Source organism: Ranitomeya imitator, chromosome 3 (genome assembly GCF_032444005.1).
Source record: "Ranitomeya imitator isolate aRanImi1 chromosome 3, aRanImi1.pri, whole genome shotgun sequence".
Classification (NCBI taxonomy): domain Eukaryota; kingdom Metazoa; phylum Chordata; class Amphibia; order Anura; family Dendrobatidae; genus Ranitomeya; species Ranitomeya imitator.
Genome location: NC_091284.1, coordinates 836525514 through 836547398, shown reverse-complemented (window position 1 = coordinate 836547398; position 21885 = coordinate 836525514). Strand labels below are relative to the sequence as shown.

The following is a 21885-nucleotide window of genomic DNA, read 5'->3' as shown; positions in this document are numbered from 1 at the left end:
CTGCCTAAATTCCGGTAGATAAATGTTGTCCCAAATAGGCGAGAATCTGGTGAACCCACTCACTTCCCTAATCAGTTTGACTTTTTCCCATACTCTGTGAATTAATTTGATAGTGCACCTCTGTGAACCCATTTTTTTGAATTGTCCTCCCTCCAAACTGTCACTCAAAACGTCTGCCTGTAGTAAGAACCTCAAGCTATTAGGTATTTGCACACTCCCTGCCTCCTCCCCCCATCCTTTGAGATGTTGACACTGTGCTGCTAAGAAGTATAGCCATGGATTAGGAAGTGCAAGACCCCCCTCTGTTTTGGCCCTCTGAAGTATCTCCTGTTTAAACCTAGGACTCTTTCCTCCCCATATTAATTCCCCAAACAAAGACCTAATCTTACGGAATCTGCACTGTGTAATCCAAATGGGAGAGTTATGTAGCACGTACAACAACTGTGGCATTACAATCATCTTTAAGAGGTTCACCCTACCAACCACCGATAAATGTAATTTGTTCCATGCCGCAATCTTGGTACGAATTTTCTGCATTAATGGACTTAAATTCAGTTCCTCAAAGGTAGTTAGAGGAAGAGCAATCTGAATACCCAAATATTTGAATTTTTGAACAATCTTTAATTTTGTGGTCATCGCCCTCTCTCCACTGCCCATACTGTCCCCCTCAATCAACAACATACAAGACTTATCCCAGTTTATTGTGAGACCCGAAAACCGACCAAACACCTCAATCAAAGCAACCGCATTGCACAGGGACCTTTCAGAATCCTCCAGGAACAACAAAATATCGTCAGCATATAATGCAATTTTGTCTTCCCTCCTACCATAGATGAAACCTCTAACCTCCTGAGCACCTCTTATTTTAGCCGCTAACGGCTCCACGGCCAGAGCGAAGAGCAACGGGGACAGCGGACATCCCTGTCTGGTACCCCTAAACAGCGGGAAACTCTCTGACAAATTATTATTAACTCTAATTTTTGCCGTTGGGAACGAGTACAGCAACTGAACCCAGGAGATGAATTTTGGACCAAACCCCAGGCGATCCAGTACCGACCACTAGGGTTGAGCGAAACGGGTCGTTCATTTTCAAAAGTCGCCGACTTTTGGCAAAGTCGGGTTTCATGAAACCCGATCCGACCCCTGTGGAGGGTCGGCCATGCGGTACGCGACTTTCGCGCCAAAGTCGCGTTTCAATGACGCGAAAAGCGCCATTTCTCAGCCAATGAAGGTAAACGCAGAGTGTGGGCAGCGTGATGACATGGGTCCTGGTCCCCACCATCTTAGAGAAGGGCATTGCAGTGATTGGCTTGCTGTCTGCGGCGTCACAGGGGCTATAAAGGGGAGTTCCCGCCGACCGCCATGTTACTGCAGCTGATCTGAGCTTAGGGAGAGGTTGCTGCCGCTTCGTCAGAAGCAGGGATAGCGTTAGGCAGGGTCCATTAACCACCAAACCGCTTGTGCTGTAGCGATTTCCACTGCCCAACACCACCTTCGGTGTGCAGGGACAGAGGAAGCTACATTTTTTTTTTTTTCCCTCAGCGCTGTAGCTCATTGGGCTGCCCTAGAAGGCTCCCTGATAGCTGCATTGCTGTGTGTACGCCGCTGTGCAAACCAACTGCTTTTTTCATAGCCAATTCCTCTTGTTCCTTCCTTTCTGCACAGCTATCTTTTTGGTTTGTACACACTTTTTATTTAATTTGTGCATCAGTCCACTCCTTATTGCTGCCTGCCATACCTGGCTGAGATTACTGCAGGGAGATAGTAATTGAAGGACACTCCCTGTTTTTTTTTTTTTTTTTTGTGGGAGATTAAGATTGGCATTTCTGCTAGAGTGCCATCCCTGTCTGTGTCATCTCTCACTCAGTGGGCCATAGAAAGCCTATTTATTTTTTTGCTTGATTTTGGTTCTAAAATCTACCTGAAAAAATCACTACATCAATCAGTGGGAGAAAAATATTGGCCTCAGGGCTTGTGTGCCACTCCTGACTCCTGTGTGCATCATCACTCACTCAGTGGGCCATAGAAAGCCCATTTTTTTTTTTTTTTTGCTTTATTTGGGTTCTAAATTCTACCTGAAAAAATCAATAAATCAATCAGTGGGAGATTAATATTGGCCTTTGGGCTTGTGTGCCAGTCCTAAGCGTGCCATCTCTCTCTCTCAGATAGTGGGCCATAGAAAGCCTATTTATTTATTTTTTTTTTTATTGGGTTTATAAATTTTCCCTGGAAAAAAAAGAAAAAAGTGGGAGATTAATATTGGCCTCTGGGCTTGTGTGCCAGTCCTGAGCGTGCCATCTCTCTCACAAATAGTGGGCCATAGAAAGCCTATTTATTTATTTTTTTTTGGTTTTATAAATTCTCCCTTAAAAAAAAAAGGGAGATTAATATTGGCCTTTGGGCTTGTGTGCCAGTCCTAAGCGTGCCATCTCTCTCTGTCTCTCAGATAGTGGGCAATAGAAAGCCTATTTATTATTTTTTTTATTGGGTTTATAAATTTTCCCTGGAACAAAAAAAAAAAAGTGGGAGATAAATATTGGCCTCTGGGCTTGTGTGCCACTCCTGACTCCTGTGTGCGTCATCTCTCACTCAGTGGGCCATAGAAAGCCTTTTTTTGTTTTATTTGTTTTCTAAATTCTCCCTGAAAAAATCATTTTATTTTCTTTGGTTTCTAAATTCTTCCTGAAAAAATCATTTTATTCTATTTTTTTTTTCCTAAAGTCTCCCTGAAAAAAAAAAAAAAACAAACAAATCAGTGGGAGATTAATATTGCCCTTTCTGCTTATGTGCCAGTCTTGACTCCTGGGTGTGCCATCTCTCTCTCTCTCTCTCCAATTGTGGGCCATAGAAAGCCTATTATTTTTTTAGCTTGATTTGGGTTCCAAAATCTACCTGAAAAAATCACTACATCAATCAGTGGGAGATAAATATTGGCCTCTGGGCTTGTGTGCCACTCCTGACTCCTGTGTGCGTCATCTCTCACTCAGTGGGCCATAGAAAGCCTTTTTTTGTTTTATTTGTTTTCTAAATTCTCCCTGAAAAAATCATTTTATTTTATTTGGTTTCTAAATTCTTCCTGAAAAAATCATTTTATTCTATTATTTTTTTTCCTAAAGTCTCCCTTAAAAAAAAAAAAAAATCAAATCAGTGGGAGATTAATATTTACATTTGTGCTTCAGTGACAGTCCTGCGTGTGTGGCATCTCTCTCATTTGTTGCCACCAACAACAGAGTGTGTAACATTGTGCCTGATTTTCGTTGTGGTCTCACTCACCTGTAAAGGGGTAGCTAAATCATACTGAAGTTATAGCTCACCGTGTAATTTGTGTGACAGCAACAAATACCGTTAGTTTGGTAACGTTTTTAAAACAATGAGGAAGTATGGTGGAAGAGGTCGTGGCCGGGGGCGTTCATTGTCAGCTGGTAATGAGGGTAGTGGTAGTGGTGGAGCATCAGCTGGTCGTGGGAAAAAAAATATTGCACCTAAGTCTGGAGCTGTGGAGCCAGGTTCGTCGTCTGGCTACACAAGGCCTCGAACGCTCCCTTTTCTGGGAGTAGGAAAACCGCTTTTAAAGCCGGAGCAGCAAGAGCAAGTTTTGGCTTATCTTGCTGACTCAGCCTCTAGCTCTTTTGCCTCCTCTCGTGAAACTGGTAAATGTCAAAGCAGCGCCTCGTTAGTGGATGTTCACGGTCAGGGACAAGTCGCTTCCTTGTCCTCTTCAGCAAAAACAACAACAGAGAAGAATGCAGCAGGCGACACAACGGGTTACTCCATGGAGCTCTTTACACATACCGTCCCTGGCTTAGAAAGTGAAGCAGTTAACAGGCCATGCCCATTACTAGTTGAATCTGACATGGAGTGCACTGATGCACAGCCACAGCCAGACTACTATGCTGGTCCTTTGACTCAGACCACAACATTGCCCTCGCAGGGTGCTGATCAAGAATCAGACCCTGATGAGACTATGTTGCCCCATCACGAACGCTATACCACCGACCGACACGGTGACACAGACGAAGTTGCACACGAGCTACAAGAAGAGGTAATAGATGACCCAGTTCTTGACCCCGATTGGCAGCCATTGGGGGAACAGGGTGCAGGCGGCAGCAGTTCTGAAGCGGAGGAGGAGGGGCCGCAGCAGGCATCAACATCGCAACAGGTTCCATCTGCCGGGCCCGTATCTTGCCCAAAACGCGTGGCAAAGCTAAAACCTGTTGGAGGACAGCGTGGCCATCCGGTTAAAGCTCAGTCTGCAATGCCTGAAAAGGTATCCGATGCTAGAAAGAGTGCAGTCTGGCATTTTTTTAAACAACATCCAATTGATCAGCGCAAAGTCATCTGTCAAAAATGTTCAACTACCTTAAGCAGAGGATAGAATCTGAAAAGTCTCAATACAAGTTGCATGCATAGACATTTAACCACCATGCATTTGCAAGCCTGGACTAACTACCAAACGTCCCTTAAGGTTGTAGCACCCTCGGCCAATGAAGCTAGTCAGCAACGCAACATCCCTTCCGGCAGTGTAGGGCCACCATTTTCCGCACCACCTGCAGTATCTGTGCAGGTTTCTTTGCCAGGCCAAAGCCGTCAGGGTCAGGGAATCACCAGTTTCGTAGTAGGAAACACTGCATCTAGGGCACCGGTGGCAACAATACCATCTCCCACCGTCTCTCAGTCTGCCATGTCCACCGGCACCCCCGCTAGTTCCACGATCTCCAGCTCTCCAGTCCAGCTCACCCTACATGAGACTATGGTTAGAAAAAGGAAGTACTTAGCCTCGCATCCGCGTACACAGGGTTTGAACGCACACATAGCTAGACTAATCTCGTTAGAGATGATGCCCTACCGGTTAGTTGAAAGCGAAGCTTTCAAAGCCCTGATGGACTACGCTGTACCACGCTACGAGCTACCCAGTCGACACTTTTTTTCCCAGAAAAGCCATCCCAGCCCTCCACCAGCATGTTAAAGAGCGCATTGTCCATGCACTCAGGCAATCTGTGAGCACAAAGGTGCACCTGACAACAGATGCATGGACCAGTAGGCATGGCCAGGGACGTTACGTGTCCATCACGGCACACTGGGTAAATGTGGTGGATGCAGGGTCCACAGGGGACAGCAAGTTTGGGACAGTTCTGCCTAGCCCACGGTCTAGGAAACAATTGGCTGTAGCCGTTCGCACCCCCTCCTCCTCCTCTTCGTCCTCCTGCAGAAGCGAGAGCTCGTCCACAGACCGCAGTCGCACAACCACTCCATCCGCAGCTGCCACTGTTGCACACCAGGTCTCTCATTATGGGGCAGCTACTGGCAAACGTCAGCAGGCTGTATTGGCTATGAAGTGTTTGGGCGACAACAGACACACCGCGGAAGTTCTGTCCGAGTTCTTGCAGAAAGAAACGCAGTCGTGGCTGGGCACTGTAGATCTTGAGGCAGGCAAGGTAGTGAGTGATAACGGAAGGAATTTCATGGCTGCCATCTCCCTTTCCCAACTGAAACACATTCCTTGCCTGGCTCACACCTTAAACCTGGTGGTGCAGTGCTTCCTGAAAAGTTATCCGGGGTTATCCGACCTGCTCCTCAAAGTGCGTGGACTTTGCTCACATATCCGCCGTTCGCCCGTACACTCCAGCCGTATGCAGACCTATCAGCGTTCTTTGAACCTTCCCCAGCATCGCCTAATCATAGACGTTGCAACAAGGTGGAACTCAACACTGCACATGCTTCAGAGACTGTGTGAACAGAGGCGGGCTGTTATGTTTTTGTGGGAGGATACACATACACGGGCAGGCAGTAGGATGGCAGACATGGAGTTGTCAGGTGTGCAGTGGTCGAAGATTCAAGACATGTGTCAAGTCCTTCAGTGTTTTGAGGAATGCACACGGCTGGTTAGTGCAGACAACGCCATAATAAGCATGAGCATCCCCCTAATGCGTCTGCTGATGCAAAGTTTGACGCACATAAAGGATCAGGCGTCTGCAGCTGAGGAAGAGGAAAGCCTTGATGACAGTCAGCCATTGTCTGGCCAGGGCAGTGTACAGGACGAGGTAGCGGGCGAAGAGGAGGAGGAGGACGAGGAGGATGATGGGGATGATTATATTTTTAATGAGGAAGCTTTTCCGGGGCCACTGGAAATTGGTGGCGCGGCAAGGCCGGGTTCTGGTTTTTTGAGGGACACAAGTGACGTGGATTTGCCTGAAACTGCCCCTCAACCAAGCACAACCGCAGATTTGAGAACTGGAACTTTGGCCCACATGGCGGATTATACCTTACGTATCCTCAAAAGGGACACACGCATAACTAAAATGATGAATGATGACGATTACTGGTTGGCCTGCCTCCTTGATCCTCGCTATAAAGGCAAATTGCAAAATATAATGCCACATGAGAACTTGGAACTAATTTTAGCAACCAAACAATCAACTCTTGTTGACCGTTTGCTTCTGGCATTCCCTGCACACAGCGCCCGTGATCGTTCTCACACGAGCTGCAGGGGCCAGCAGACCAGAGGAGTTAGAGGGGCAGAAATCAGAAGTGGCGTTGGCCAGAGGGGTTTTCTGACCAGGTTGTGGAGTGATTTTGCTATGACCGCAGACAGGACAGGTACTGCTGCATCAATTCAAAGTGACAGGAGACAACATTTGTCCAGTATGGTTACAAACTATTTTTCATCCCTTATCGATGTTCTCCCTCAACCGTCATTCCCATTTGATTACTGGGCATCAAAATTAGACACCTGGCCAGAATTGGCAGAATATGCATTGCAGGAGCTTGCTTGCCCGGCAGCTAGTGTCCTATCAGAAAGAGTATTCAGTGCTGCAGGTTCAATACTAACAGAAAAAAGGACTCGTCTGGCTACCCAAAATGTAGATGATCTAACCTTCATTAAAATGAACCACAACTAGATTTCAAAATCTTTTGCCCCACCTTGCCCGGCTGACACCTAGCTTTCCTATGAAAAGGTCTTGCCTGTGGACTATTCTGAATGCCTTTTCCAATCTCGTAATTTTCTGCACCTGATTGTCCAGCATACGACATGTTTACACCTCACTAAATGGCCAAACTCCCCACACGGGGCCGTGGTATCGACACTTGGCGACAGCACCCGTGAGAGTGCAGTTTGTCTGAAGAGGTGGGTGAGCCCGCTTTTGGTCGACGGCACTGCCACTGGGTCCCTCCTAGTACAATAAAGTGTCTCTGGCGGTGGTGGTGCGCACCCAACGTCAGACACACCGTTGTAATATGAGGGGCCCTGGGCCTGTACCGCCGGCCACAAGACAGTTTCCCCCCACCCCAGCTCAAACAGTGCTCTACCACTTGCAAAATTATCTCACAGCTCCACCAATGTTTAGTCTATGCGCTGACATCCTTCAATGCCTGCCACTGATAATACCATTGTATTGACATTTTTGTTATGTTAGGCCTTCGATGCCTGTCTGTGGTCACTCCTTCCACTAGGCCTCCACTGACCACACCACTGCTGCCCGTGTACCCCTGTAACCAATTTAAAATTGCCTACAGCCATGTGTTATTATTTTAGGCCTTCGATGCCTGTCTGCGGTGACTCCTTCCACTAGGCCTCCACTGACCACACCACTGCTGCCCGTGTACCCCTGGAACCAATTTAAAATTGCCTACAGCCATGTGTTATTATTTTAGGCCTTCGATGCCTGTCTGTGGTCACTCCTTCCACTAGGCCTCCACTGACCACACCACTGCTGCCCGTGTACCCCTGGAACCAATTTAAAATTGCCTACAGCCATGTGTTATTATTTTAGGCCTTCGATGCCTGTCTGCGGTTACTCCTTCCACTAGGCCTCCACTGACCACACCACTGCTGCCCGTGTACCCCTGTAACCAATTTAAAATTGCCTACAGCCATGTGTTATTATTTTAGGCCTTCGATGCCTGTCTGCGGTGACTCCTTCCACTAGGCCTCCACTGACCACACCACTGCTGCCCGTGTACCCCTGGAACCAATTTAAAATTGCCTACAGCCATGTGTTATTATTTTAGGCCTTCGATGCCTGTCTGCGGTCACTCCTTCCACTAGGCCTCCACTGACCACACCACTGCTGCCCGTGTACCCCTGGAACCAATTTAAAATTGCCTACAGCCATGTGTTATTATTTTAGGCCTTCGATGCCTGTCTGCGGTCACTCCTTCCACTAGGCCTCCACTGACCACACCACTGCTGCCCGTGTACCCCTGTAACCAATTTAAAATTGCCTACAGCCATGTGTTATTATTTTAGGCCTTCGATGCCTGTCTGTGGTCACTCCTTCCACTAGGCCTCCACTGACCACACCACTGCTGCCCGTGTACCCCTGGAACCAATTTAAAATTGCCTACAGCCATGTGTTATTATTTTAGGCCTTCGATGCCTGTCTGCGGTCACTCCTTCCACTAGGCCTCCACTGACCACACCACTGCTGCCCGTGTACCCCTGGAACCAACATCAGAAAATATAAAAATAAGTATTTTGCTTATAAAAAAGAAAATACTGGAGAGATATCAAATGCAGACATTTTAACATTAAAAACAAACACATACAACAAAAATCTGGTACAGTACTAAAAATGGCCACCAGCTACAATAACTTTCTCCTGCAAGTAGTTAACTGAAAGGTTTTTTCAATTTTAAACACAGATATGGCATCCACCGAGTGTTGTCCTGTCGCGTCTTCTTTATATTATTGCCAAGAAGATGCAAAACAATGAAAATAATAAAATCATTATTTACCAAAAAAATAGAGTAAGTCAAAACCACATTGCAAATAAACATTCATTACAAATAAAGATTCAGGGCGCGTCCGAGGGTGAGTATATACCTAATAAGAATATAATCACCCTCGGACGCGCCCTGCTTCTTTCCGACAGCCTTCCTTCCTAAGAATCAGCCCTTCCGTGGTGTAGAGAGAGGGTTTGTTACACTCCAAGGTGTTCCCCAGGTTGCCTTTCCTGAGCTTCGATCTTCCGGCTCTCGTTTAGTAGTTGTTGGAAACTACGCTGCATTGGGCCTACAAATTGGGTATGGGGTGTAGAGAGATGGTGTGTTCCACTCCAAGGTGTTCCCCAGGTTGCCTTTCCTGAGCTTCGATCTTCCGGCTCTCGTTTAGTAGTTGTTGGAAACTACGCTGCATTAGGCCTACAAATTGGGTATGGGGTGTAGAGAGATGGTGTGTTCCACTGTAGAGAGATGGTGTGTTCCACTCCAAGGTGTTCCCCAGGTTTCCTCTCCATTGCTTCGATCTTCCGGCTCTCGTTTAGTAGTTGTTGGAAACTACGCTGCATTAGGCCTACAAATTGGGTATGGGGTGTAGAGAGATGGTGTGTTACACTCCAAGGTGTTCCCCAGGTTTCCTCGCCAATGCTTCGATCATCATGCTCTCGTTTAGTAGTTGTTGGAAACTACGCTGCATTAGGCCTACAAATTGGGTATGGGGTGTAGAGAGATGGTGTGTTACACTCCAAGGTGTTCCCCAGGTTTCCTCTCCATTGCTTCGATCTTCCGGCTCTCGTTTAGTAGTTGTTGGAAACTACGCTGCATTGGGCCTACAAATTGGGTATGGGGTGTAGAGAGATGGTGTGTTCCACTCCAAGGTGTTCTCCAGGTTGCCTTTCCTGAGCTTCGATCTTCCGGCTCTCGTTTAGTAGTTGTTGGAAACTACGCTGCATTAGGCCTACAAATTGGGTATGGGGTGTAGAGAGATGGTGTGTTCCACTCCAAGGTGTTCCCCAGGTTTCCTCTCCATTGCTTCGATCTTCCGACTCTCGTTTAGTAGTTGTTGGAAACTACGCTGCATTAGGCCTACAAATTGGGTATGGGGTGTAGAGAGATGGTGTGTTCCACTGTAGAGAGATGGTGTGTTCCACTCCAAGGTGTTCCCCAGGTTTCCTCGCCAATGCTTCGATCATCATGCTCTCGTTTAGTAGTTGTTGGAAACTACGCTGCATTAGGCCTACAAATTGGGTATGGGGTGTAGAGAGATGGTGTGTTCCACTGCAAGGTGTTCTCCAGGTTGCCTTTCCTGAACTTCTATCTTCAGGCTCTCATTAAATTGTGGTTAAACGGAACAACTGCATTTGGCATACTAGTTGGTTTGGGGCCTACTATCGGTGTCTGCAGCTCCTTGCTGTTCTCCTGGTTTCCTGTCCTGAAATTCCGTTTTCAGGCGCTCGTTAAGTAGTTGTTAATGTTAGACTGCATTTGGCCTACTAGTTGGGTTGGGGCCTACTATCGGTGTCTGCCACTCCTTGCTGTTCTCCTCCACTGAACAAAGCTGTGCCGCCTGTTTACTACTGTTGCCAATTTTGAACTGCATTTCGACTACTTACTGATTTGGGCCTACTCTCTGTGTCAGCCTCTCATTCCAGTTGTCCTCCACTGCAATGCCCCCTGATTAGTCCTGTGTTACCAATTTTGAACTGCATTTAGCCCACTTTATTCTTTGGGCCTATATCTGTGTTTCCTCCTCATCCTGCCCATTGCCCAGCCAGTGATAGATGAGTCTGCTGGTACATTGACCCATAACGCAACATTTCCCGTGCACGCTACACTGCAAGATTGTGACCCTGCTGAAAGTCAGGTCCCCCTTCCCGCATACCATACCACCTTACACGGGGACAAACAGGAAGGTGCAGATGAAAGTGCAGGTTCCTTCATCAGGTGGGGGGAGGAATACTAGTTGGCGACGTCACTGGCACAGGGCCTCTCATGGTACGCAAAAGTGTTGCTGCCGGTGGGAGGCGCCCCCGCCGTGCAAACACACCGCTGTACTTTGAGGGGCCCTGTGCCAGTGCCAATGCCAACGAGTGGGCCCCCCCTGCTTGCTCAGGTTCACAGCACTTGCAAAGTTGAAATACTTACCTCTCCCTGCTCCACTGCCGTGACGTGGTCCAGATTTCCTGGGCCCACTAATTACTTGAACCAGCCCTACCCACCACAACTTTAGCCAAATGACCCCCAATTTCAAATGCCTTCCAATTATTATAAGGTAAATTACGCTTGACAAGCTTCATTAAGAAGAATGGATGGTTTTGACATTAAAATGGGCACTCTAGGTGTTTTCCTGGCCCCCACTCACTGCCGACTATGCTGCCCCATTGACTTGCATTGGGTTTCGTGTTTCGGTCGATCCCGACTTTACGTCATAATCGGCCGATTTCACTCGACCCGACTTTTGAGATAGTCGGGTTTCGCGAAACCCGGCTCGACTCTAAAAAGGTCAAGGTCGCTCAACTCTACCGACCACAAGTAACTCCACTCCACACAATCAAAGGCCTTGTGGGCATCTAAGGACACCACAACTCTTTTTCCGGCATTGTCTGCAGGAATTTGCATATTTAAAAATAGCCTTCTCAAGTTAATTGCCGTGGATTTATTGGGCATAAAGCCAGACTGGTCTGGGTGAATCAATTTATCGATCACTTGGGACAGCCTGTTCGCCAGGGCCTTCGCCAAAATCTTTATGTCAGCCGTTAGAAGTGAAATTGGTAACATAGTAACATAGTAACATAGTTAGTAAGGCCGAAAAAAGACATTTGTCCATCCAGTTCAGCCTATATTCCATCATAATAAATCCCCAGATCTACGTCCTTCTACAGAACCTAATTGTATGATACAATATTGTTCTGCTCCAGGAAGACATCCAGGCCTCTCTTGAACCCCTCGACTGAGTTCGCCATCACCACCTCCTCAGGCAAGCAATTCCAGATTCTCACTGCCCTAACAGTAAAGAATCCTCTTCTATGTTGGTGGAAAAACCTTCTCTCCTCCAGACGCAAAGAATGCCCCCTTATGCCCGTCACCTTCCTTGGTATAAACAGATCCTCAGCGAGATATTTGTATTGTCCCCTTATATACTTATACATGGTTATTAGATCGCCCCTCAGTCGTCTTTTTTCTAGACTAAATAATCCTAATTTCGCTAATCTATCTGGGTATTGTAGTTCTCCCATCCCCTTTATTAATTTTGTTGCCCTCCTTTGTACTCTCTCTAGTTCCATTATATCCTTCCTGAGCACCGGTGCCCAAAACTGGACACAGTACTCCATGTGCGGTCTAACTAGGGATTTGTACAGAGGCAGTATAATGCTCTCATCATGTGTATCCAGACCTCTTTTAATGCACCCCATGATCCTGTTTGCCTTGGCAGCTGCTGCCTGGCACTGGCTGCTCCAGGTAAGTTTATCATTAACTAGGATCCCCAAGTCCTTCTCCCTGTCAGATTTACCCAGTGGTTTCCCATTCAGTGTGTAATGGTGACATTGATTCCTTCTTCCCATGTGTATAACCTTACATTTATCATTGTTAAACCTCATCTGCCACCTTTCAGCCCAAGTTTCCAACTTATCCAGATCCATCTGTAGCAGAATACCATCTTCTCTTGTATTAACTGCTTTACATAGTTTTGTATCATCTGCAAATATCGATATTTTACTGTGTAAACCTTCTACCAGATCATTAATGAATATGTTGAAGAGAACAGGTCCCAATACTGACCCCTGCGGTACCCCACTGGTCACAGCGACCCAGTTAGAGACTATACCATTTATAACCACCCTCTGCTTTCTATCACTAAGCCAGTTACTAACCCATTTACACACAATTTCCCCCAGACCAAGCATTCTCATTTTGTGTACCAACCTCTTGTGCGGCACGGTATCAAACGCTTTGGAAAAATCGAGATATACCACGTCCAATGACTCACCGTGGTCCAGCCTATAGCTTACCTCTTCATAAAAACTGATTAGATTGGTTTGACAGGAGCGATTTCTCATAAACCCATGCTGATATGGAGTTAAACAGTTATTCTCATTGAGATAATCCAGAATAACATCCCTCAGAAACCCTTCAAATATTTTACCAACAATAGAGGTTAGACTTACTGGCCTATAATTTCCAGGTTCACTTTTAGAGCCCTTTTTGAATATTGGCACCACATTTGCTATGCGCCAATCCTGCGGAACAGACCCTGTCGCTATAGAGTCCCTAAAAATAAGAAATAATGGTTTATCTATTACATTACTTAGTTCTCTTAGTACTCGTGGGTGTATGCCATCCGGACCCGGAGATTTATCTATTTTAATCTTATTTAGCCGGTTTATACGACTCCGGCTGTTGAGGATCTTTATCAGCTTTAGGAATAACCACCACAATGGCCTCTCTCATTGATGGAGGCAGCACTCCCCTCTCCAACGACTCAGAGAACACTCGCTCCAATTTGGGCATTAACTCTGCATTAAGAATTTTATAAACCTCTACTGGGATACCGTCCGTCCCCGGAGCCTTGCCCCCCGCCATATCCGCCAAAGCCGCCTTCAATTCATCCTCCCCAAGCGGTCTATCCATCCACTCCTTTTCCTCTCTACCTAGTCTGGGTAAGTCAACCTCTTTCAGATATCTATTCATTTCCTCAGGACTTTTATCCACCCTAGAGGAATATAATTTACTATAAAATCTCCGAAAAACGTCTAAAATTCCCCCCCCCTGAGTAACCGTTTTACCTTCCTCTGTTCTTATGGAGTATACATGTGAAGAATCCCGCTGGGCAGAAACCACCACCGAGAGCAAATGTCCTACCTTCTCTCCCTCAGAATAAAATGTCTCCTTTTGAAAGGCTCTCAACCTATCTGCCCTACGCATATGGAGTTCATCGACCGCTACCTGAGCCGCCCTCATACGAAGTTGCGCTTCTCTTGAATTCTGAGAGGCCAGTGTCTCTTCCGCCACCCTCAGTTCCTCCATCACTGCATTGTCTTGAATTTTAGACTTAGTTTTATGTCTCGAGATGTCCCGGAATAAAATTCCTCTCAGGTATGCCTTCATGGTGTCCCACACTACAAGATTCCCCGCACTCCCTTCATTAATCCTGAAAAACTCCCCGAGTTCAGTTCCCACCTGTTCCATATCCAAATACTGTAGCCAGGAGGGGTGAAATTTCCATCCCAACCCCGTCAGACCACTCTTCCCATTCATTTGTACCGAGACCAATACTGGGCTATGGTCCGATATTACTCTAGGCCTATACTCCACCTCATGTATTAGATTATTCACTCCCCCATTTCCCAAAGCCACATCAATGCGAGATAAAGATCCGTATGTTGCTGAATAACATGAGTAGGCATATGTCCTAGGATTACGCACCCGCCACAAATCTATCCATCCTATTTCTCTTAGATAATTTCCAAAAGGAGTAGAGTTCCCTTCACTTCTCAACTCCGCATGTCTACCCTTGTCCCAGTGATCATTAGATATATTGTTCACATCCCCCACTATAAGGAGGGGCACCCCATCCCACCTACCCGTAATTTCCAGAATCTCCTGTATCTTTTTCTTGGAATATGGTGGTGGAATATAAATTGACACAATACAAATTAACCTGTTAAATATCTTGCATACTAAAAACACAAATTGGCCGTCTATCGGTGGTTACCTCAATCTCTTCAAACGGAACACTAACGTGTATCAAAATTGACACACCTCTGGCATAATTTGAGAAAGTTGAGTGATACGCCTTTCTCACCCATCTCTTCTGTAGAATAGCAACCTTTTCCTTCACTAGGCGAGTTTCCTGCAGACATATCACTGAAGGCCTCTGTTTCAGTACATATTGGAAAATACCTGTTCGTTTAGTAGCATTTGCAAGGCCCCTAACATTCCAACTTAGGATTTTAACCTCCCCACCCATTGTAGCTTATAGAAACAATGAATGAGTTCAAGCTCCCTAAGGTCTCAACCCCAACTCCCACCCCCTCCCTCCTTCCCCCCCCATCCCCAATTCCCAACTGAAATAACTCTCTATCTCTCCCCTCTCTTAAGCCCACCTAACTCCTCTCTACTCTTACAATATCAAAATAAACTCTCTCTCTCAATTTGAGATCTGGGAACGCTGTTTCACAGCCTAACGATAAAAACTCTGCGTTCCTTCAGCTCCCCCGCCCACCATAGCCAAAATGCAAATTCCGTTGCGCCGCCGAACACAACCTGATGATATCAACATACCATAAAGTCACAGTACCAGTTAACTATCAAACCAAACATAACAGTAAAGGGTTAACAATTGCCTCAGTAGCACTTAAATCAGTTTCAGCGGGTCTGCCCCGTTCTGACATGCTTAGTATTGAGATCCAGCCATTGTGACGCCTCCTCTGGATTTTGGAAAAAATGCACCCGATCCAGAGCCACCACCCTTAATTTTGCTGGGTAAATCATTGAATAATGGACATCTAAGTCTCGCAACCTCCTCTTGACCTCTCCAAACTTCATCCGAAGCTTTTGGACCGCCGCAGAATAATCCGGATAAAGGGAGACCCGATTACCATCAATGGTCAGCTCATCACGATTCCTGGCTTTCCTCAACAAAATGTCTCGGTCCTGATAGTTCAGAATTTTAGCCAAGATAACTCTTGGGGCCGAGCCGGGGGGGAGGGGCCTGGTGGGCACACGGTGCGCTCTTTCAACGGCAAACATCTTAGTAAGGCCATCTCCACCCACAGCGTTTTTTAGCCATGCCTCAATATAAGCCATGGGGTTGCTCCCTTCCGCCTTTTCTGGGACCCCCACAATCCTTAGGTTGTTCCTGCGGCATCGGTTTTCAAGGTCATCAGTCTTAAACTCCAGATCAGCAATACGTTGAATATACTTTTTTTCCCTGTTTAACAATTCACCAATCCGATCTTCTGCACTCCCAACCCTTTCTTCCACCTCTTCCACTCTCTTTTCAACTTTACGCATAGCAGAGTTTAAAGCGACCATCTCTCCCTTTAATTCATCAGCTCGAAGGTTTAGAGCCCCCAGGGCAGACTTACAGCACATCACCACTGAAAATATGTCCTTCAGAGTCGGCTCCTCCATTTCTGGCATGTCAGACTGTGCAGGCAGAACAGCTCCTGCGGCCCTGGTAGGAGATCCCTGGTCTGACCCACTGCACTGTAGCTGAGCCCCTCCTTCCTGCTGTTCTCCGGGGGCACCAGCTGCTCCAGACTCCACACTTCCAGCCTCTGACTGTAGATTTACAGCCTCCTCTGACCTGGCAAATCGCTCCAACTTAGCGATCACATCCATCTTCCTCTGATAAGCAGCGTTTGCCCTCGCCGCCTCCTCTGCAGTCTCGGCGCCATCTTGGGCCTGTGAGCTTCCCGCAGCTGTCAGCTCCTTCTGTCTCCTGCGTGTCATCCTCAGATAAGATTCCGTTCCTTCGGGTCACACCTCGCTCCCCGGGACTATGTGCACTCCTGAGAGTATGATTTGCGTTCGGCGGCGCCTCTAAGGGGTTAATACAGAGATAATGAAGCGGGAGAGCTCTGTTGCACGTCTGTTCACATCGCCTGCTAGGCCACGCCCCCTTGTTATTTTCTGTTTAGGTGATAATGATGACTTTTGTTTAGCTTTTCTGTAAGTAAATCCCATTTCCTTGAGGCGGTTTCTTACAGTTCGGTCACAGACGTTGACTCCAGTTTCCTCCCATTCGTTCCTCATTTGTTTTGTTGTGCATTTCCTGTTTTGGAGACATATTGCTTGAAGTTTCCGGTCTTGACACTTTGATGTCTTCCTTGGTCTATGAGTATGTTTGCCTTTAACAACCTTCCCAAGTTGTTTGTATTTGGTCCAGATTTTAGACAGCTGACTGTGAACAACCAACATCTTTTGCACCATTGCGTGATGATTTACCCTCTTTTAGAGTTTGATAATCCTCTCCTTTATTTCAATTGACATCTCTCGTGTTGGAGCCATGATTCATGTCAGTCCACTTGGTGCAGCAGCTCTCCAAGGTGTGATCACTCCTATTTAGATGCAGACTAACGAGCAGATATAATTTGATGCAGGTGTTATTTTTGGGTATGAAAATTTACAGGGTGATTCCATTATTTTTTCCTCAGAATTGAGTGATTCCATAATTTTTTCCCTATGCTTGTTATAAAAAAGAAACCATTACTGACTACAAGATTTTTTGTTCTTGATTTCTTTTAGTGTTTCTTAAAGCCAGAAAGTTGCCATGTGAAATGACTGTAGTTTTGTGCCGTGTCTGTGGTCGGCTTTTTTTCTACAAAATTAAACAACTGAATGAACATCCTCCAAGGCCGGTGATTCCATAATTTTTGCCACTGGCTGTAGCTGTGCTCAAGTCCCGTGGCTGGTATTACCTCGTTAATAAGTGGAATCCCCAATACTGACCCCCGAGTTACCCCACTGGTCACTGTGACCACATCTAATGGTGTTCAAGTTAATATTCACCCCATTGTCCATTAAAAAAAATACAGACAACAAACCAATAGAACAAAAAAAAAAAAAAATCAAGATTTTGAAAGGCTCTTACCATTCACCGACTCGGATAAGGGTTTGTCAAGTCCAGTTGTTGTGTCACCATGACCTTCCTGCTAAGATCCCACATTAGACATAAAAAAAAGACAAAAACAGCACTTTACCTTATATCAGGAGAAGAAGAAAAACCAATAAAAGAATGACCCTTCATGTGGTGAGCAGACTAGGTCAACATTCCACCAAATGTTTTACACATCAATGTAAATCTTTCTCTAATGTTCCTGCATGAAATGATCTGCAGTATAGAGCTGTGTTCATGGACAGAATTAGAAGCAACTGATTGGCATTGTGCAGATATTTCCATCTACTTGGCAGACTGTACATTTATCCTGTAGCCGGTACTGACCCCAGATGACATAGCACCTACAGTCTGAAGGTCAGTAGAAAGCTAGTCCAGGAACCTCAGCTCCATCTACCTGATGATCCAGGAGGACATTCAGCTTCTCCTCTGGACGACCCTGGGAGCATAGAGGACTGGGACTTCTCTCTGGTGGATTTCTTGGACTGGACCCATCTATAGGAAATATATGAAGTGACTGAATACATCGTCTACATGTGATGATGAGATGATGGGGAGTCCAGGGATGGAGAGCCAACATATTTATTAACGATCTGGTTGAAGGTTTACACAGTAAAATATTGATATTTGCAGATGATACAAAACTATGTAAAGAAGTCAATACAAAAGAAGATAGTATTCTGCTACAGATGGATCTGGATAAGTTGGAAACTTGGGCTGAAAGGTGGCAGATGCGGTTTAACAATGTAAATGTAAGGTTATACTCATGGGAAGAAGGAATCAATATCACCATTACACACTGAACGGGAAACCACTGGGTAAATCTGACATGGAGAAGGACTTGGGGATCCTAGTTAATGATAAACTTACCTGGAGCAGCCAGTGCCAGGCAGCAGCTGCCAAGGCAAACAGGATCATGGGGTGCATTAAAAGAGGTCTGGATACACATGATGAGAGCATTATACTGCCTCTGTACAAATCCCTAGTTAGACCGCACATGGAGTACTGTGTCCAGTTTTGGGCACCGGTGCTCAGGAAGGATATAATGGAACTAGAGAGACTACAAAGGAGGGCAACAAAATTAATAAAGGGGATGGGAGAACTACAATACCCAGATAGATTAGCGAAATTAGGATTATTTAGTCTAGAAAAAAGACGACTGAGGGGCGATCTAATAACCATGTATAAGTATATAAGGGAACAACACAAATATCTCGCTGAGGATCTGTTTATACCAAGGAAGGCGACGGTCACAAGGGGGCATTCTCTGCGTCTGAAGGAGAGAAGGTTTTTCCACCAACATAGAAGAGGATTCTTTACTGTTAGGGCAGTGAGAATCTGGAATTGCTTGCCTGAGAAGTTGATGATGGCGAACTCAGTCGAGGGGTTCAAGAGAGGCCTGGATGTCTTCCTGGAGCGTAACAATATTGTATCTTACAATTATTAGGTTGTTTAGAAGGACGTAGATCTGGGGATTTATTCTGATGGAATATAGGCTGAACTGGATGGACAAACGGCTTTTTTCAGCCTTACTATGTTACTATATTACAGGTAACCTCAGACCCAACCTCTCCTCTATAATTAGTATGGTCTCCTCTTACCTGGAGATGTGAGGGGCTGGTGATCCTCTATCATGACGTCCTTGTACAGATCCTTGTTTCCTTCTATGTACTCCCACTCTTCCATGGAGAAATAGACGGTGACGTCCTGACACCTTATAGGAACCTGACACACAATGACCCGTCATTAGCAGACTCCTCCCCGGCGTTATTATATAATGTCCCAGCATTCCCGGCAGCGCTCACCTCTCCGCTCAACAGTTCAGTGATCCTATTGGTCAGTTCTAGGATCTTCTGCTCATGTGTCAGTGAATGAGGTGGAGGCTCGGTGATGTCACTCGGGGTCCTGCTCCGTCCTCCTGACACACGGGGGGTCACACACTCCCCAGACGACGTCTTCACCACTGTGTGATCCTGTGGGGAGACGCCGATCACTACATCTATTCTAAGGATCCTTCACCTTTCCCGTCTTTATTCCTAGAGATCAGAGTGATGTGAAGATCTCACCTCTCCAGTGATCCAGTAGATTATCTCCAGGGTGAGGTCTAATATCCGAGCAGCCATGTGGCTTCTGTCCTGCTCCATATTCAGGGGATCGTTGATGGAAAGGCCCATCTTGTATGAAGTAAATATTAGCTGCTCTTCACCCTAAAAGGAACCTGAAAAAAAGAGGATTTGGAATTAATGGAAGAATATCTTTTGGGATCCTTAGACCTGTCCTCTCCTGTCCGCACCGAGTTGGTCGCCTCCTGGATCTCCTCATTCTTTATCAACTGAACATTTTCTGTCTCCAGTTTAGAAACATAAATATAGAAAAACTGACCGAACAGCAATCTAATCTGAACTGGTGCATAACCAAAAAAGTCATATAGCAAATAGATTAATGGCTGCACTCAAAATGAATCTGTGCTAGAGCAAGGAAATATGTGATACATGAAATGGGAATAGCATAATGGCTTGTGAAATATATGAATAAAACACATGAGATTCTTAGCACAAGATTTGGCCAAAAGTTGTGAGCCCATCCACCACTGTTCGGTCAGTTTTTCTATATTTATTATGTACTATTTTTTCTGACTTGAACGCCCCGCCCTTCACCATGCTGTGATTTTAATTACATCCTAACACAGTTGGTTCTGAGCTTCCTATATAAGCAGGCTTTACCACGTTATTAGCCATAGGTAAGTGTTCACACTAGGCAGTCAGCTCAGGGACCCATCCGTTCTGAGATTACCTTGACGATTGGTGGATGGGCTCACAACTTTTGGCCAAATCTTGTGCTAAGAATCTCATGTGTTTTTTCATGTATTTCACAAGCCATTATGCTATTCCCATTCCAGTTTAGAAACGACCTTTTGTCTTGCCCTCTCTTTGTGTATGTCTTTTAGTGCTGTTACCTGGGACCCCCAACTCTTCCTTTACCAGGGACAACTCATGTCTTTAACCTCTTCATGACCTGTAACTTACGTCAAAGGTCGTGTCCCTGCCTTTGATGTGGGATCATACACAAGGACCCCAGCACTTGCTATATTCACCGGTCCGTGTTCCACCGACGGCCGCCGCTGTGTCTTCCCCATCCTCTGCCCTGACGTTCAGGCAGAGGGCGGCGCGCACACTAATCGCGTCACCGCGCCCACTGACCGGAGCGTCACTGCAGAGGATGCGGAAGACGGAGTGGCAGCCGTCGGTGGAACGGGGAACAGGTGAATATCGCGCACTGCGTCATACTCACCTGCTCCTGGCGCGGTGCAGTCCCTGGTTCTCCGGCGCCGGCAGCTTCTTCCTGTATTGAGCGGTCACATGGTAATGAATATGCGGCTCCACCCCTACGGGAGTGGAGCTGGGTCCATATTCATTACTGTAATGAGCGGTACCATGCGACCGCTCAATACAGGAAGAAGCTGCCAGCACCCGGAGAACCAGGGATGTGCAGGTGAGTATGATTAGACAGCTGCCACTCCCCCTCCACCAGCTCTGCTGTGTGTCTGTATAGAGGGCTGCCACCAGGAATTTCATGGCCCCATACCGGCAACATTTTTGGGACCCCTTGAGACTCTGCACAGGCTCCGCCTCCACCCCTCGTACCTTCCACAAACCCACCGCCCACTATTGGAAAAATCCAACCATTTGAAACAGCAACAATCTGAAGAATGGGAAACTTTTATCCCCATTTTAAAATGCAGCATCAGGTGGGATCTGTCAGCAGCTGCATTCATGCTCTTTGGGGCTTCCAGAATAAGCCAAGTGCAGCCTCTGAAGGAATGAATGGATCAGTGGTCGAGTCGCACAGGAGCTTTGTTCTAAAGGGGATAAAAGTTCCACATTCGGCTGATCAGTGCGGGTCCCAGAAGTCAGACCCCCACCAATCAATAAGTTATCACTTAACAGCCCACGTTCAGTATTTTACATAATTTATATGTAAGCCAAAATTAGGAGCAGAAAAATCAGAGGAAAAGTATATGTGGTCTGGACATGGTGTGGTGGTATTTGTCCCTTGTATGTAGTATTATTTGGGCACTATGTGGTGGTAATATGTGGTCTGGACATGGTGTGGTGATATCTGTCCCTTGTATGTAGTATTATTTGGACACTATGTGGTGGTAATATGTGGTCTGGACATGGTGTGGTGATATCTGTCACTTGTATGTAGTATTATTTGGACACTATGTGGTGGTAACATGTGGTCTGGACATGGTGTAGTGATATCTGTCCCTTGCATGTAGTATTATTTGGACACTATGTGGTGGTAATATGTGGTCTGGACATGGTGTGGTGATATCTGTCCCTTGTATAGTATTATTTGGACACTATGTGGTGGTAATATGTGGTCTGGACTGTTGTGAATTCTGTGGTCGAGCTCCCTCCTGTGGTCATGAGTGGTACTTCGGCTGGTTCTGTCTATGAGCTTCCTCTGGTGGATGTGAGTGGGGCTGCGGCTTCTGAGTTTCCTTTCTCAGGTGACGAGGTTAAGTCGTTAGGTGCTGCTCT

General features: G+C 46.2%; 1 pseudogene; it reads right to left on the bottom strand.

Moving 5' to 3' along the window:
• Positions 1 to 21885, bottom strand: part of LOC138671841 (zinc finger protein 850-like) — a 187626-nt pseudogene that overhangs the window by 153351 nt on the left and 12390 nt on the right.